The following is a 15,222-nucleotide window of genomic DNA, read 5'->3' on the forward strand; positions in this document are numbered from 1 at the left end:
TACTAATAATTCAGCCATTTACCGATAGATTTTCAATATTTTCCCACCAATCGGTTTGAAATTTAAACAACATTTTACTCAAATTAAGAGAACTTTTGATTTTTGACGATAGACTGTCAAGAATTGTGGAAATGTCGACCCCTTTCTTACGCAACCAAACACGCTCGATTACATGGGTTTGGAAGCAGACTATAAAAGCAGAACAATTTCTGCTTCTTCGCTCATTCTTCTTTTGACGTTAACTACGTTTTACGGCAATATACTGGGTGTCAATTGAAAATCTATAATGTTGCGACCGTTACGATATTATGTTAGAGTTTGAACTAAAGGAAGCCTGCAACTATGACAATCAACTAAAATTCAAATACAGAAAATCACTTGGCGTAGTTAACGTCATGCGGTCGTGTCTTGTACACAACCCCCTCTGATTTTTTATACTCCTCAAACTGGGAATTGATTGTAACCAAATGTCATGGATTCTCTCCATGGATTGAAAATCCTAGTGATTTGGATGTTTTCTGGTGAGTCGGGACACAATTGTCCTTGCTTCGAGTGATCTTACAATTGCTTGTCACTTTCTTTATAATTAACTTTTCACACAACTCCCTTCACGATAAGAGTGGACATTTGGCTATTCATAAAGAAGTATGTCAGGTAGTCAGGCTGCTATGAAAGCTCTTGCTTCAGTCAACTCAAGGTCCTAGGCTTGTTATCGCATGTCGAACTCAAGCTGAGGAACTGCAATCAGTCAACTCTGTGAACTTTGCATGGGCACTTGGCAATTCTTCCATGGATTCTAAACCAGCTATTCCAATTTTGAAGTGCTGTGTAAAGCTTCAGAAATTCTTGGGCGGCAACTCAGCTAAAGCTAAAGCGATCATAAATGTCCCGCGAAACGCCCTGTCAGATCTCGTTCCCAATTAAACATTATTCGTATTGGATGCGTATTCTACAAATATTTTAGGTCTAAATCATGATCTATTTGCTCAGTTTACTAAAACAATTGAATTTGGCCCAGTAATATCATGTCGAAATTAACGTTGTCCCGCGAAACGCGGAAATATTATTGGAATAATTGGAATAATAATGTCAAAAAAACTGTACTTTACTTAGCCATTCCCAAAGGTGGCAAAGTATTTAACAAATCTGTCAAAAAAGAATTGCGGTTTCTTAGTCCGAGCGTTGACTGATCACTATCAACTCAACTATTACAAGGCAAATATTCAGTATGCTGACTCATTTGTGTGTGATAGTTGTGATAAAATAGGCTCATATATGGCGATGGCACAAAGCTCCCAAATGGCGAGGAACGTGCCTCTGGAGCCAGCCTTCTGCTACCTGATATCAATGGGGTACGAATGCTATAATAACCTACTAGTGAAGCCATGGTTGAGGACTGTTGAAATGTAAGCAATACTATTTCAAATGAAGCAAATAAGTGTAGAATTACTTTAGATCATGTCATTCGTAATGCTGTAGCAAAACTGATTAGATCGACACCTGGTGAATTCACAGCCGGTGGAACCGCACATCAATGGCGTTGATTGTCTTAATTACTGTTAGAACAATTTGGAAAATTTTGTTGACTACCGATAGCGTTCTTTCACAACCAATTAAATCAATTTCACCATTTCATAACGATGAATAGAATAGTAGAATACAGCAATGATCATATATTTGCTAAACAGATTTACAATGACAAATTCATAAATTCCAAAAATGGGTAAAAATATCAATATTTTCTTCTTTTTTATTGTTTACAATTCTTGTATCATATTTCATTCTTTGTTTCAGTTCAATATGTTATGATGAAACGGTAAGGTGATAGAGCTTGAATCGGTTCAAAAATGGCTGAGAAATGGATCAAAATGCAGGCAGTTGAAAATATTAGAATATGCTTTTAAGGTACCGTTTGAATCATTACTCTGTAACGAAAAGTCCGATCACTATGACATTTAATAGCGTTCTATGGGAATGTTGTTCCTTTCATTTGGAGCTAAAAGTGTTTAAATCGGTTGATAAACGGTTGACATAATTGAGTGACATTTTTGTAACACACACGCACATACACACACACACACATATGTGCTAAGTTCGTCAAGCTCTATCGATTGGTATATGAGACTTGGCCCTCTGGGCCTCGGATCAAAAGTCAGTTCTTCAAGCGATCTTTATACCCTTCTTATGAAAAATGAAAAATGTTGTAAAAAGGGTAAAAATAGATAAAAAAAAAGAAAAATAAAGCATTATTAAATTAACTCAGTTCCCGATCAGTAGATAACAACTGAATTTTATATCAATCGTATACAATAAATTATGGAACAAATAGTAAATATCATTTTTATTTTGGTAGGAGGAAATCATACTAAGGGTATGCGAAATACCGAATGATTCCGTCAAATACGCTTCGAAACGAAATTCCGCGGAATTCCACGGAACTCGCACAGGCGAAATTTGTATTTTGCTATTTCGTTTCGTTTCGCCAAATTGTTAAAATATTTCCACGGAAAATTGAAAACAAACGGAATAAAACGGAATTTCGCGAAATTCGAATTTAATTTCGAACAAAAATTGGCAAAGCGTTCGCTTCTACTCCTAGCTTTGAGTCAAAACTGGGTCCGTATTATGGATCAAATCGACTCATATCATGGATCAGAACACTATAACAGCAAATTACCTGCTAGGCAAACGAATGGTGTGCTAGTGAAAGCATACGTTTTGGCGTTTCTTTAGGAATCGTCTTATCTCAGATTCATAACTGGTATGGGTTTCAATGCCCCACATATGTGAATCAACGCTTCTAGGCATATGTATGACATTTTATTTCCTACGAATGGAACAAATGTGTTTAAGCATATTTTTGTAGATTGCGATGCTGTATAGATTTATGGTTCGCGTAGGTAAAATGGGTTCTGCGTAATTGCTACTCTATTTGATGAGATATTCTCCGTTTAATCCAACTTTGATCCATATCCGTGTGCTATCCATAACTGTGGGATCCCAGACAACCTGAAATCGCATGAAAGTACACGTTACAACTCGTTTATTCATACTAATTACATCAAACCCGCAAAAAACCGTGGATAAACTCGTCAGATTCATGAGTTTCCTCGCATAAAACACTTTTTTTCTGAGTTCATTTGCACATTTTGTTTCGTCTCGTACACTTGTACAAAGTAAATCGAATCAATTCGTAGCAGCTGTCAAATCCACATTTGTTATCATAAAATAATTTGCATAAGATCATAGGTTAGTTCGGTAGGATATTTATACACTCACATTGTATGTTATTATTCATCACATAATATATGCACGCATATCGCCTCCACTTTTGTACGTAGAAGGCCTTTTCGCGACATCTTATGAGTGAAATTTTGCACATACAAAGCCTCCAAGTGATTTCGTTATTCGTACATTTTGGTTGTCTGGGATGACTGACTTGTCCGCAGGATAATATGATAAACTGCACTGCCGTTGTAAAGTTTCCAAAAACGCCCATTTGCCCTAAATTCCTCGCGGCGAATAGCCCAGGAAAGGAACAACTGCGTTTGATGAACTACCGCAATGTTATCTTCATTCTTCCATAAGAATGAAGAGAGCAAAACCACGGTTTCCTCCGGGGATCATCGCGTGTCCTTTTGAGCAAATCCGTTAATATATCGCAAAAATTGTTTGTACACAAATGTCAATAAAAAGCTGCGGAGCGTGAGTCCCTGATGTTCTGGATTTGCTCAGATGGTGCAGATTATTGATGCGCGCATTAGTTCTCTCTCTCTTGCTTTCCCGCTATGACGTCACTTTTAACTCTGCATACGAACAGCGGGAGAATAAAAGAGAAAACTAATAGCACGCATCAATGACTAAAGGCTCTCCCAATTCAACGCGATTTTTTCCACGATGGCGACGAAAAATCGCCGCGATTTCGTTGTTGTGTCATAAAACTCTACATGTAGCAACGAAATCGCAGCGATTGTTTGTCGTTGTCGCCGTAACAAAATCGCGTTGATTTGGGTGATCCAAAGCCACACCTCATATCTTCAAGCATAGCATAGCATAGCATAGACTGACTGTACATGTCTATGGTTGCTACTCCGTGATTGATCGGAACTGGTAAGAATCGCACTACGATCCAAATAAATAAGGGATGGGAGTTTCCGCTTACTCTCGAAGTGCAATTTTAGCAGATCTAATATTATTGATCAATAACGGCGCCGGCCAAGTCCTTACAGTCAGTTGGGATGGAGAAGGAATGTTGGGGTGTAATGATTGTTGCTTCTAAAGACCGAGAATACCTCTGCATCTCCACAATCACCACGGGAAGGGTGTTTATTAGTGAGGGAGGAAAAGATCTGGGAGTCACCTCTGGTCGATGATGCGATCCATGGACAAGGGGGAAATATACGCCTTATATTTAAAGCTAGTTTTGTATTTTTGTGTCGAGAAGTTTTTGGTAGAAGCTTTAAAAAATACATCAACATCTATAATGTCGAACAATTCAAAAGATGTTTTTATTAATGACGAAAACTGAAAATTACATGTATAAATTTTAAATTATATGAAACAGGAATAATGCCGACACTGGTAGTGACGAACTATACATAGTTTGTTTGAAAATTACGTATGAGTATTACTGTGCATCTTGTCTCTATATGGTATCAGTTTTAAAAACATACGTCAACATTCACAATGTCGAACAATTCAAAAGATAATTTTTAATAATGTCAAAAAGCGAAAAATATATGTATATTGAAATTGTATAAGAAAAAAGCATAATGCCGACACTTATAGTGACGAACCATACAAAGTTTGTTTTAATATTACTTAAGAGTTACGCTTTCAAGAAAAAATGTGTTATCACAAGCTGCTTGGGCTTCACGAAGCACTCCCAAAGCCACACCTCAAATCTTCAAGAGCACAAATCTAAGAACCAGACGTCCATTCAAGCTGAAAAGTCTATCGATTGGTTACTCGATGGCCAAAAATCAAATTAATTTTGGACTCCTCTCAATATTTTTGAGATTGTTTTAAATGTTTGTAACTGCTTTTCGACCCAATTCTTAGTTGTTACATTTAAATTAAACCCATTCATTGCCTTGTGTGAATGTCAGATATGTTGAAATGAAACCTTATAAAGTTATTAAGAAGATTTCAAACAAACAGAAAAGAGCCATACCAAAATATGTAAGGATTCCGCTGAGCAACACTAAGGTTTCCATATGGTAGAGGATTTAAAAAGACATTTTTTATGCCCATTGTCAAACTTCCAGCTTTTGACAAGAAAAAAAAATAACTTAAACGTGTATTCCGCGAAACAAATTCAAAAATTTCGTTTCGTTTCGAAAAATTCCGTGAGATGTTTGATTTCGAATCGAGTTACACGAAACATTTTTAAATTTCGTTTCGTTTCGTCATTGTCAGCGCAAAATATTCCGCGTATCGTTTCATTTCGTATCGACATGGAAAAAATCCATATCGCATACTCTTAAATCATACTTCTCCATACATTTCTATTTATTAAAAGTTATTCATGTTGCGGAATCAAATCTCCACCCAGCATTCAAAAGAAAAAGTCGACACTTGTAGTCGAACCATTCAAATATTTTTATTATTAAAAATGAACAAAATTAAGGCATGTTACATTTAAACGTTATGCTTTACTTGTAATAAGGTTTATTAAGACAGTAACCTTCTTTTTACTGTTTGTTGAGCAAATACATAAACGTAGTATCCTCCTTCTCTATCTCAATAATAATGTGAACCATCATTTTGAACTCATATGAAACAAAAGCATGAAACGAGCTCACCAGTAGATAAAAAACATTTTCACTTCAATGACGCGAAAATGCGTGAATAGTTGAAGAACTTATCCAAAACAAAAATCATTTCATTTCTTCTGAGCTACAAAAAAAAAACAATATTACAGAGGCTACCCCGTCTAAAGGCTATTAATCTTTTTTATGATCTAATCCAGCAAGCATGCAAAATAGGACTTTAACTTTCAATTTAGATACAATCTAGTCGAAATTGCATGATTAAATTTTGATTAAATCGATTTTTTTCGCGTGCTTGCAGTACCCATACAAAATGCTTCGTTTCTCTTATATGTCAAAATTCAATACATTTCTGAACTATCACAAAATAACTTTTGACCATCGAAAGTACAATGAACTTTGTTGGTAAGTATTGTTATACTTATGAAGTTTGAATTATGTGGCAAAAAAAAGCAAATAAGTTTAAGTGTACAATATATTATGAAACGTATTTTTATTATGACAACGATGGGTATGTTACTTAAATAAGTCGATTCAACAAAATATGAACAGTTCGCCATTGTAAGTGTCGACATAGACTCTTGTACATTAACATTGAAACCCCATACTTTTCCTTTTACCTCATTTTTATCATTACCGTGCTGCCTCAATATCCGGACGCTTAAGCTGTCACAAATGATTAGGCCGCATTTTTTTAAATATTTCTTTTCGAATGTTATGAATTATTTTTATGTAACAAACAGTTTAATGATAGATCTTAGTGAGAATGATGAATTTTACGATAAAAATCATTATTATGTCATGAAAATGGTTTAAATACAGAAGCTTGTCTTGTCCTATAATCCGGACACTTCAACAAGTCTTGTTTATAAATCCGGACACTTTTGAATCAAAATCCGGACAGCTCTATTTTAGCGTAGAATTTGCAAAGTAAACCATGTTGAGGCTTCGAATCTAACAGAGTTTAAAACACTTTCAATAACTTAAGCAATGCGAATACAATATAATCATTTTAACATTCAAATGTAAGTGAAATTTGTAGTTTGATTACCTGAGGGGTCATGCACAAACTACGTCACGCTACAAGGAGGGGAGGGGGTCAAGCCAAGCGTGACAAGCCTTACAAAATTTCCAGAGGATTCATACAAAAAACGTGACAAAGGGGGGGGGAGGGGGTCGAAAAAGTCGAAATTTAGCGTGACATAATTTGTGTAGCATCCCTGATCTGAAATGCCTCCCGAGCAACACACATGTTATAATTGTGTATTATCAACTAATATATTACTAATTTTGGTCATATATCAGTTGATAATACACAATTATAACATGTGTGTGGCTGTGGTTCGTACTGCAACAATCACTGATTCATTCATTTTTTCTGCCTAAAACAATGCACTGCATTGTTTTTGTTATTCAATGTACATGTTTAAAACATGTCCAAAGCTTCCTTTTTAATATCTATTGGTAAATATGTTCCTACACTATCAAACTACACGATATACAAGCAATGTCCGGATTTAAATACACTTGTTTCCAATGACGGACAGCTCGTTTTCACTGTTTTAAATATACGTTTATACCATTTTTATGAAATGTGTTGTCACTGAACTCTTCAACTATCACTTTGTAAACTTTTTTCAAGAAATACGACACGAATAGATTCTTTTGAATGCATTAAAGTTTGCTAACTATTGTAGGTACGTTCGTTGACGCAATTACAAAAATCACCTGTATCGCGAAGAAAGGGCATTCGACTGAAGCAACTTTTTTGTTTTTGTTGTTATTTATTATTTGGCAATGGTAACTAGATTATAAATGAATGTTAAAAGATCAGCAATGTTTATAGAAGAAGCTGAGAATTGAAACTAACATATTAACATTTAATTTAGCGCTAAATTAATGAACATTACAAGAGTGTCCGGATATTGGTACCGTCCGCATTTTGATTCACCACGGTATAAAAAATAATTTTGAATGGTTCGACGCTAAAAGTGTCGACTTACCGTATGTTCACGTCCATGTGGGCTTCGTGGACGTGCGGTTAGTGTTACCAAACATTAAGCCGCATCGAGTCAAGGAGGATTCCCGCTTCAGTCCGTTTTTTCGTCAGGAATTTTCGTTTTTCGTTTTTAGAAAATTTCGTCAGGAATGTATTTCGACTGTGCCACTGGGCGTTTAATGCTAGTCCGTTGTTTAGGAAGGTGTTTCCTTCAAAATTAATAAAACTCTCACTGCTCAGCGAATATTTGACGGATTTCAATTATTTTTTGTCAGTATACTGGTACACATATCTAGTATCTAAAAGTGGTCAAAGAATCTCGGGAATGTTCATGTAGCCGGAGTTATTGCGGTTGATCACTGGATCAGGTCGGGTGACGAGGGTTTTGCGCTTCTGTGCCCCTGGAGTTAGGCAAATTTCAAGTCACAGATAATTTCTAGAATCTGCTATAGTGTGGCTTCTATATCAAGGAGTTTTAAGAAAAACGCATCAGCTTAAACATCTGATACAGTTGCTATCCGTCTCTCATCCAGACAACACGTTTTTATCAGTTCGCTCGATTCTTTTGTAGTTTATTATTTCTGCAACATGCCAGTGACAAGGAAAAATTGCATTGTGCTGGACACTTCGGTTCTACCAAAACGACCTAGCGTCGCCGATATAAAGCAGTTTTTAGACTGCGAGTTGAAACTGGACATGACGGTGGTGAAAAGCATCCAAATGCACAACGTGAAGCACGTAGTTTATTTGGCCATGCAAAGTGAGGAGGCAGCCGCCAACATCGCTTCAAATCACCACTTGAAACGTTTCATGAGTTGCGAGGGGAAACGGCTCGCTATCCCATTGCCGATTTACATCGATAGCTGCGCTGTCGATGTCCGTCTGCATGATCTCCCGGAGGAGATCGAAAATCATCTCATTGTCAGTTTTATGCAACAGTATGGTGAAGTGATATCCATACGAAACGACGTCTGGAGAAGCTACTTCCCGGGCCTCAGCAACGGCGTGCGTATAGTACGCATGAAACTAACCGTACCAATTCCGTCGTACATCACTGTGTGCGAAGAAACGACACATGTGTCGTATTTTTCGCAGACACGCACCTGCCGAAACTGTGGAGCTAAAGAACATCCAAAGCTACGGTGTTCTGAAGCGGCAACATCTAATAGTCACAAACAGCAGTCTAATAAAATGAACAATCGCCAAAGCCAGCCACCGCTTACCAAAAAACAATGGCCATCTCTATCCAAGCCGGAGACTGTGGGTAAAAGTAGTACGAAACAGATCAAAAATAAGCAGGAGCCAAAACGACAGAGATCAGTTGACTCGGATACAATCAGCACCAATGCCCCGAAACGTGTCGCGCCGCCTATCACCCTCTCCAGCGAAAGTGATAGCAACGAGGCTGTTTCTGATGTTCCCCCCGCTGCCCGACGAACTGACTTGCGACGTGGTTCATACTCGCATATTGATGACCCTGTTCTTCGGCAGCAATACATCGAGGAGGAAAATCAAAGGATAGAGGAATTATATAGGCAAGGATATACAATTTAATTATAATTTTTATTAAATTGATTTGATTATTCGGCTCCGTTATGCCTAGTGCGCTTGAGCATCTGATAATCGATTAAATAGAAAAATTATGCCAACTGCATTTGATTAATCCTACAAATGACCATTTTCGGGGCCCCAGAATGCCTCAAATCTATGATTAAGTGGACAATTTGTATCTTAACATCTGTGTCAAGCTAATGGGAACGCATTTTAGTGAACTATTATGTTTGATCTATATACTCAATGGTTTCAGCAACACTTAATTGAACAAAGAGCGGTATTTTAGTGCTTGAGACAAATACATGTTCCGCATTCTAATTAAACAGATTAATAACTTAAATAATTCCAAAAGATTTTCTGTAGTGAATAAGTATTCGTCTTTCACTACTTATAATCATAATTTATGTCAGATAAACTAATGCGAAATAATTGTACCGTTTTGACTCATATTCCGAACACTTAAGGCCAACAGTGACTTCAAATGCATCTGATTGGCATAAATTGGATGATATTTGTGTAAATTTTAATTCCTTCGCAAAGTCTAACTGTTAGCTGTTGAGTGTACCGATAATAATGTTGATTTAATTAGTTTTAGTATTGTTTTCACGTGAAAGTATGGAACAACATTTTGATTCAAATACCGAACACTGTGTTCATTCTGTCTCATATTCCGAACACCTTGATTCAAATTCCGAACAGCACGAATAAATCATATTCAAATGAATATTTTCGCAAATAAACTTATCTGAGCTTGTTCTACTGATCTCAAACTAAAGAATCATCACTACTCCCGCAGTATGAATTAAATTGGAGACGTTAAAATTGAATTGCAATTGACTGCCATTTCCTTGTTATTTTGTGACATATTTCAGCGAAATATTTCAACCAAATCGCCATACAAAAACCAAGTGTTCGGAATATGAGTCTGTTCGGAATTTGAGACAAAACGGTATTTCGAATTTGTATGGACACGTGTTTAATAAATACGCACAGAATTAAGAGATTCTCGTACTATAAAAAATAGTATTCACTGCAAACATAAAATATATGAAAATTTGGCGGTCGTTTATCGCATTGACCCAACTGTAGCACGTGTATATAATTGTAACCTTGTCAAGGTTTGCTTAGGTGAACCCAAACTTTTGCACGATGACTTGTATGACTGTTCCATTGATTTTGAATAGTTTTCAGATTTTTCCGCAAAAAAATCGTGAGTACCCTTCAAAGAATATAAGATTACGATTCTAATGACACCTTGTTTTAAAATTTTGGTCGATCCAATGCTGAGGAAATTAGGTTTGTTCGTCCAGTGTTTTTTTTTTTTTTTTTTTGAAAAATGTCACAACTTTAAGTAAAAAATTAGTATACAAAGTTCAAATAATGGTTTTGAAAAAAAAATACGATTAAGAATAACTCTTTGCCTTTCGAATGCGGCTTAGAGAGTTTCAATTGGACGTGTAATCACAGAGATATTGACTGAACACTTATGCATGTTTTTAAGGGGGTGAACCCAAACTTATGCACGGGAGTGTACCTACTTTTAGTCATGTCTTTTAAATTGACGTGCTGCTTCTGTTCCGCTCATCAGTTTTATCTCGTCCTTTCATGAAAAGCAAACCAAAGATGAGTGCCAAAGAATTGCACCGTCAGTGTATAATAATTCTCAACTTCAATTCTATCCCAGTTGGTGTGTCACTTTGGAATCCTGATCATTTTTCTACATTCGGATCGTACTAGATCATGACCCAGATGGTCATCTACTTCTGGTGCAACTTCTGGACGGTTTACAAGTACCGTCACGATATAATCCATGTCATGGAAGTGTTGAACTGCACAGGCATAGCATTTCAGCTATCAGCCAAGTTTTTCATCGCAATGAATAACAAGTCTAAGTTTCGTCGTTTATTGCAGACCATCGAAGATAACCTCTACACACGGTATCCAGACCGATCTACTACCGAGGGGGAAATGGTGTTCATGTTCGCAAGGAAATACCATATCCTTCTTAGAATTCTTACTGTTCTCTACTGCTCGACTCTTTTTGTGTTTGCAATGTATTCGTTATACATTTACAGTGAGAGGCAAAATAAAGTGCCCACCTTACCAGTTTTCGAATTTCTCTCATTGATTTGGTTCAAATTAAAGTTAACACACCTAAATCTTTTGTGATATTTTATTTTTGATGTTCTTTTAAAGTTGCACTTACGAAATTTTGATTAAAAAAAGAATTTTACTTAAAGAAAAAGAAAATCAATTTGTATTGAAAAAAAAGTAGTGACAAAAATAAGTGCCCACTTCCTTCTTGGTCCCAGAAAAGATGATTTAAGAAAAATAAAAAGCAATTTAATAGTTAATGTGTCCTCCTTTGGCCTTAAGGACTTGCTGGAGGCTCTCCGGCATGCTTTTCACCAGGTTTTGTAGGTGTTGTGGATCTAGTTCTTCCCAGGCGCGCTCCAAGGCTTCAAAATAATTATTTTTGTTGGTAACACCAGTTTTTTCAACCCTAGCATCGAGAATCGCCCACAAATTCTCGATGGGGTTGAGGTCTGGGCTTTGTGGAGGCCATTCCAGCGGTTTAATCCGACAAGACCGGAAGAAAGACTTGGTCTTCTTTCCAGTATGCTTCGGGTCGTTGTTCTAGAGAAATATGAATTTCTCTTCAAGGCCCGTCTGGATCAGCGAAACCTCCAGATTTTCCAGCAAGATGTTAATGTAGGAATCTGCCGTCATTATTCCGTCGATTTTCACGACGCTTCCTACTCCACTCCATGAAAAACACCCCCAGACCATCACATTTCATCACATCACACTTCCATGCGTCACCGTTCCTTGGATGTGGCGCTCCTGAAGCTCGAGCTGTCTAACCGAGAGCGGCGGGCTCGTGTGTGATGCAGAGCACCACATCCAAGGAACGGTGAAGCATGGAGGAGGAAATGTGATGGTCTGGGGGTGTTTTTCATGGAGTGGAGTAGAAAACCTCGTGAAAATCGACGGAATAATGATGGCAGATTCCTACATTAACATCTTGCTGGAAAATCTGGAGGTTTCGCTGATCCAGACGGGCCTTGAAGAGAAATTCATATTTCTCTAGAACAACGACCCGAAGCATACTGGAAAGAAGACCAAGTCTTTTTTCCGGTCTTGTCGGATTAAACCGCTGGAATGGCCTCCACAAAGCCCAGACCTCAACCCCATCGAGAATTTGTGGGCGATTCTCGATGCTAGGGTTGAAAAAACTGGTGTTACCAACAAAAATAATTATTTTGAAGCCTTGGAGCGCGCCTGGGAAGAACTAGATCCACAACACCTACAAAACCTGGTGAAAAGCATGCCGAAGAGCCTCCAGCAAGTCCTTAAGGCCAAAGGAGGACACATTAACTATTAAATTGCTTTTTATTTTTCTTAAATCATCTTTTCTGGGGCCAAGAAGGAAGTGGGCACTTATTTTTGTCACTACTTTTTTTTCAATACAAATTGATTTTCTTTTTCTTTAAGTAAAATTCTTTTTTTTATCAAAATTTCGTAAGTGCAACTTTAAAAGAACATCAAAAATAAAATATCACAAAAGATTTAGGTGTGTTAACTTTAATTTGAACCAAATCAATGAGAGAAATTCGAAAACTGGTAAGGTGGGCACTTTATTTTGCCTCTCACTGTACTACTCGGAGGGAGAACTTATACCATTATTCATGTTCGAAGTTTCCTACGTCGATTGGCACACCGTGTGGGGCTATTTGCTAACAAATTTTGTTCAAGTACACATAAGTTAGTACTGGGAATATGTGGAATATGTGGAATGATTTTGGCGAATGGACTTCTGGTTTTACTGGTTGTACATGGTTTGGTTTATATGGATTTATTCATGATCCACCTGGAAGAACTGGGAAAAAATACTTCAATCGGAGAATGCAAGCCAAAATAAAGAAAAGATAATTGAGTTATGGAGAGAATGCCTCGTAGAATATCAAACAATCATAGAGTACGTAATGTAGATGTGCTTCATCAAAGTGAAATATTCATTAAGTTAATTTTCCAGATATTTAATTGATATTGAAAGCTTTAATGGTGGAATGAGTTTAGTTCTCGTATTTACTGGCGTATTTGTCATGTGTGATAATCTGGTTTTATGTGCGCTGGTATGTGATTGTTTTTACAATGTATGATCTGGTTTAAAAGCATTGTCACTTTTTCAGACTGACTGGTACGCTTCTTATCTATTCTTGATTATATGCTTCATACAACTAACAATCTATTTTGCTATGGGAAATGCTGTTGAGCTCAAGGTAATCATATTTTACTTTATGCTGGGGATGGTACACAAATTATGTCACGCTAAATTCCAACTTTTTTGACCCCCTCCCCTCCCCCTCTGTCACGTTTTTTTGTATGAGTCCTCCGAAATTTTTGTAAGGCTTGTCACGCTTGGCTTGATCCCCTTCACCCTCTCGGAGCGTGACGTAGTTTGTGCATGACCACCTGGAGATATTACAGTTTTCTATCGCAGAGTGACGCATTGGATGTATGTGTTGTGAATTTTCCGTGGCGTTTGCTTAAAATAAATTATCAAAAAGAATACTTATTTTTGATTTGTCGAATGCAGTGACTGACGCTTCTAACTGTGTATGGGTTTTCTAATCTCAATCTGGAATCATATATGTCGATTGGTATCATTCGAAACAATAAATATTTCAAAATGTATGATTTCCGTTTTTTAACAGATGTTGAAAGCGTTGTATTAATTTGCGATGATGATTCTGAACTTTTTAACTTTTTAATTGCCATATATATTTCAATTAACAGAAATTTAATAACATATCATCGAGAACACCAATCATGTAATCATTCCTTAATTGAAAAATAGTAAAATGTGTTTAAGTGTACACGCTCAAAAAAGCGTTCTGGAAAACGTGAACTGTCAAAAATACACCGTGAACTACCATGATTGGTCTCGTATACATGATCTAGTTCACGGTGTATTTTTATTGTTGACGAGTTCACGCCTGCTGTTCACGGATACGAGAACGGATTTTTTCTGTGTGATACCGTTATTTCACAAAGGCAGCTTTAGCTATCAGAATATACCACAAATATGTGTAAAAATTTCAAATGAACTTAGTGCAAAAATATAAATTTGGTTAAAATGATGTTTACATCTCAAAAAAATTACAAATTGGCAAAACGGAAATGAGGAATTACTTTAAATTCTTTAAGTAAAGAAAACTCCATAAAATAACGTAAGAAATTGGTGATCTCGCGTAACAATTCTTAAGGGCCAATAATCGAACTGTTAACAAATCGGGTCTTCATACCATTTGATAGCATTTCCCAACACCCACAAACCAATAAAAATAAACCAATACATCGATTAAATAGACATTACCAAAAGGTTAATTTAGTCTTCACCTTGTTGTATGCTAGATTCATAAACATTTTCAGAATAATAAATTATTCCTATTCTTCCAGTCGGATTCATTTAAAATTTTGATATTTCAATTCCAGGATTTCATTTTTTTTTTATTTTTTCAATTTTTTTTTTATTTAAAACTTGCAATATCTTCAAAAGAGTTTTAACTAGCAGAATGTATTAATGTTAATTGAAACAACAGCAGATTTGTTTTGCTATAAAAATATGTTCAAAATGCAAAAGAGTGATATTTTATTGCTGAACGAATATTGGTTGCATTAATTAGTAGAATTAGTTAGTAGAATGAGTATATAATCAATGTTTTAGTATGTATTTAAAAAATCTCTTGTGCTTACTTTTTGAACATAATGGATATGGTTGCGTGATTTCAACACATGCTTAATTTTATGGTAATTTAGTAGCAATTCAATATTATCACAGGGTTTCATATTTTAAAAAAATAAACAAAATTGTTTTTTTTTTCAGTGTTGAAA

The sequence above is a fragment of the Aedes aegypti genome, chromosome 2 (genome assembly GCF_002204515.2).
Source record: "Aedes aegypti strain LVP_AGWG chromosome 2, AaegL5.0 Primary Assembly, whole genome shotgun sequence".
In the NCBI taxonomy this organism is placed as follows: Eukaryota; Metazoa; Arthropoda; class Insecta; order Diptera; family Culicidae; genus Aedes; species Aedes aegypti.